General features: G+C 37.2%; 1 pseudogene; it reads right to left on the bottom strand.

Moving 5' to 3' along the window:
• Positions 1-763: 763 nt before the first annotated feature.
• LOC115639925 lies at positions 764-4,056 on the bottom strand (annotated as a pseudogene).
• Positions 4,057-4,629: the final 573 nt, after the last annotated feature.

Genomic DNA, 4,629 nt, shown 5'->3' with positions numbered 1-4,629 from the left:
CCATTTTCACCATACAGCCTGTCAACTGACCCCACCCCCAAATGGTTCCATCAATAAAAATAGAAATGTACAGATAAGCAAAGCAAGAAAAATGCTGCTTCAGAACATACTGAAGTTTGATTTAGGAATATACTGTGTATATTTTGACCTGTGATGTTGACAATTTGAGTTTTAATCATCATAAAGTTCTAACTTTTCAAAAAATCAGTTGTCATTAAGTAATTATTCTCTGACCACCTTGTTGTCTGACATGCCACAGTAATTTCCTGCAAGTATGAAAATATAGACAATATTTTTAAATGCTTAAAAATAAACATTGATATTCTCTGTCAAAATTATAAAAAAAAATAAAAATTGAATTCTGCCAAGCCTATCAATATAATTTATATCTATATCATCTACATAGGCCGTGCTTTAATATAAAAAAATAATTGCCACATGTGCGATTTGCTTCATTGTAAATTAAATACAAAGTAACATAAGGGCTGGATTTTGAAGGTATTTAGGTGCTTAGGGTTTTTTTTTTTAAAGCATCTAGGCCTTTAAAACTCATAGAAAATCCCATTAGGCACCTAAATATGTTTGGCAATTTGGTTGTAAATGTTCAAGGATGTGAGACACTAAGGAAGGTATTTAGTTACCTAACTCACATTGATTTCCATTGGAGCTAGGCATCTAATTATCTCTAGAAATCTGGCCCTAAGGGATTGCGGGATTTTTTTCCAGTACACTATAAACTTTGGTATATCTTCCATTTTCAGACTTATTTTTCTTTCACCACATATTCCATGACAGTCAATGACCTCCAAGACATTTTGAAAAGCATCACTTCCCTGAATACACGTCTCAGAGCTTCTTTTACCTCTGGTTTCCTCAGTGTGTAGATGAAAGGGTTCAACAGGGGTGTGACAATAGTATTCAAGACGGTGACTATTTAGGTCAATTCCAATAGTGCATGGAAGGGTTGACATGTAGGAAAATGGTCGAACTGTACCAGATAATCATGACTGTGAGATGGGAAAAGCAATTTGAAAAGGCCCTTCTCTATCCTTTATCTGATGGTATTCTCAGTATAGTGAAGATGATGTAGAAGTAGGATACCAAGGTTATGACACAGGAGTCCAGGATGACGACGAATGAGATGATAAAGGCCACCCGATCAACAAGGTAGGTATCTGTGCAGGAAAGAACTGTCCACAGTGCTATGTCACAAAAAAAGTGATTGATGACCGTAGGGCCACAGAAGGACAACCTGGGGATCAGAAATGCTAGGACAGAAATAGTTGGAAATCACTCAACCAAGAGCCAACAGCCAGCTGAGCAGTCAAGGTGCTGTTCATGATGGAGCTATGGTACAATGGATAGCATATAGCCAAATAGCGGTCATAGGCCATGATTGCCAAGAAAAAATACTCTGTACATCCTAGAGAGAAAACAAAATACATCTGTAGGACACAGCTGTTTAACGAGATGGATTTGCTTTGGGATACAAGATTGGAAAGTGTCTTTGGGATACAAGCTGCAGTGTACCATACCTCCAGGAAGGAGAGATTGCAGAGAAAGAAGTACATTGGGATGCAGAGGTGATGTCTGGTTGCCAATAGAACTATGATCGACACATTTCCTGTGACCATCAAGATGTACATGACAAGGAAGTGCATGAAGAATGAAATCTGCAAATATTGGGTGCCAGGGAATTCCAGGAGAATAAATTCCTTCACAATGGTGTGATTTCCCTTTTCTGATGCGGTCAGCTGCTTTCCCTGCCAAAACAAATGAAGATATGAAATTAAAATGATTAAAAATAACCATGGCTTTTTGGGATGCAGATGATTTTGATGCACAGAAAAAGCAGATAATTAAAAGAGGCAAGAAATAATGGTTTAAGGCTGAAAATATGATATTGCTATTACATTTTTGGAGCCTTCCTGCTCACAGGATGAATTTTAAGCTTATCATAAATTTTCCCATGGAAACTTTTTTCAGTGGAAAGTAGCTTTTTGACAAAAAGGAAACTTTCATGACAGAAATTCCATTTTCAGATGTTCCTTGAAAAACACAATTTTTAGTTTTTGTCAATGAAACATATTTTTTCCCATGGTCAGCATCCAAAGCCCAAGATTTATTTTATTTAATTTATATTGTTGTTGTTTTAAATTGAAAATTTTCAAAAAAATAGCTGGTTTTGTGGGGTGTATGTGGGGGGGTTGTATTTTTGACAAAACCCTGAAAAATTTCAACAGAAAAAGCAATATTTTGTAAATTATTCAAGATTCTGGAGCAAAATCATTTTCAAATGGGACCTGTGGGTGTTTGGCATTCAGCAGTCTCTGAGAGTCAGTAAGAAGTGAACAAAAAAACACAGTCTCTTTTGAAAATCCCTGCTAAATAGGGTGAGCTTTTCAAAAGTTCTCAATATAGGCCTAATTCTGCTCCCAAGGAAGTCAATAGGATTTTTTTTGTCATTGAGCCAGTGGGAGCAGAGGTAAGTTAATAGGGCATTTAATTCTTTTTGTGCAGAAAGTCTCAGTTCTAAGCCTGCTGAAGTTCCACGTTGGAGCGGGGATGTTATACAAAGTTGCAGTTCAAAGGACAGTTGCCTAATTTTTGAGCATAAATAACAATTTACATATATAAACCAGCATTCATTTTTGGTGGTTGAAAATAATGAGTCAACTTCAACCTTCTTTGACAAATTGAGACTGAGGTGTGCAAGGTCACGCAATGAGCCAATTACAGCAGAGCTCAGGGTCAGAAAGGACCAAAAAACAGGAAGCAATTTTCCTTAAAAAAATCACAACAAATGCATCCCTTTTTAATCAGAATTTTTAATTCTCATGAGGAATTTAATCTAAACTGAATTTCAAACATTCTTGACCAGCTGTGCCAGAAGTCTGCAGTTCTTCTCCCCATTTAGTCAGTGGAACATTATTTCTCAACCAGAACTGTGAATAGAACCTAGGAGCCCTAGTTTCTCAGCCCCCCACTCTGCTCCAACCACGATCCTAACTCCCCTCAAAGAGTGGAAATAGAACCCAAGAGTATTGATATAACAGCTATTCTATGTGTCCCTAAAATAGCTAGGCACAGAATCCAGGTATCCTCACTCCTAGCCATCTGTGCTAAACAGACCATAAACCCCACAAATACAGCAAAACTATAATATGCTGAATTTCTAAAACAACTTCAGAAAAAAAAATCAGGTTTGAGTGCTGGCCAAAAGTTTCTTTCATAGACGGATTAATCCTGAAGTCTCAAATTTGGGGCATTCAGAATTAGAAGTCACTTCTGAAAAAGTTGTCCTTAACCTGAAATCTGTCAATGACTTTTACAGTGAACGTTCAGAATTTTGTTTGATTGTTTGTTTTTGGTATTCTGAATTTTCATTAAAGTTACAATACCAGGTTAATTTATAACTCAAATTTGGTCCCCTCCCGTATTTGGATTTGAATTTGCAAAGGATCCTAAGGGAGTTATGAAATGTAATGGAGTTGGGTGCCTAACTCCCTCAGACACCTTTGAAAATCCCAGCCTTACATTTTTTTTATCAGAGTCTAATCAACACAGGCAATCAACAATTATATTTTCTCCCTTTTCAATATAAACCAGTGTTTTAGGTACCTATCTGTTTTGAAAATCCCACTAGGACTAATCTAGCCCTAAATCACTTGACTAATCTAGCCCTAAATCACTTTTTAAAATAGGATTTACAGTTACATTTTCAAGTTCAGCTAACTGAGTAAAGAACCAATGAGACAGAAGCTCCCAGGTCACCTCGGTGCTTTAGAAAATTTTACCCTAAGGCTCCCTAGTGTGCTTTAATATACTATAGTTTGAATTCTAGGGACTTCAATGGAAGTTAGACACCAAGGTGCTTTTGGAAACCCTGCTAGCCACCTGTTTGCCTCTTTAGTACCTTTCTACCTTTGAGGATCTCAGCCCCAGTGCTTAGCTATCCAGTTCCACCGGGTTGTCATTGTGCTCATGAAATCCTGACCTGGTCAGAGCATTTGTCATCCACATGGGTGTGAAAATTACTGAGCCAGTATCAGGCATTATCCTGGTAAATACAATGGGAATTTGCTGGGCTAAGGACTGAATAACATTTAAGTAAAGGGTAAAATAATTGCTAAAATTATGCACCGTATCATCCTTTCCCTTACAGAGATTTAGGTTGGGATTTTCCATGGAGACTAAGGGAGTTAGGTGCCCAACTCCAATTTAATTAATCTAATCTAATCTAATCTAATCTATTCTATCTATCTATTGACTCACAGAATAGTAGGACTCATAGAACAGTAGGACTGGATGGAACCTTGAGAGGTCATCTAGTCCAGTCCCCTGCACTCATGGCAACTAGAAGGTTTGAAAATTCCACTGTGTGCTTAATACTTTAAAAAATCTGGCCCTAGGACTTGTCTACAAGGAGAAGACACAGCATCTTAACTTAAATATGTTTATGTGGTCCACTGCAACTTTGGTGCCTTTGTGGGCTCTTATGTTCAAAACTGGTTATATCAGTTCTGTTTGCACCTGAAAATTGATATAAGTGAGGTTTAAACCAATATAATAATGTCCACACACAAAGTTGCATGGTATTAACTAAATTGGTATAAAATCACACCTTTC

The sequence above is a fragment of the Gopherus evgoodei genome, unplaced genomic scaffold (genome assembly GCF_007399415.2).
Source record: "Gopherus evgoodei ecotype Sinaloan lineage unplaced genomic scaffold, rGopEvg1_v1.p scaffold_152_arrow_ctg1, whole genome shotgun sequence".
NCBI lineage: Eukaryota > Metazoa > Chordata > Testudines > Testudinidae > Gopherus > Gopherus evgoodei.
This window is presented reverse-complemented; position numbering and strand designations above follow the sequence as displayed.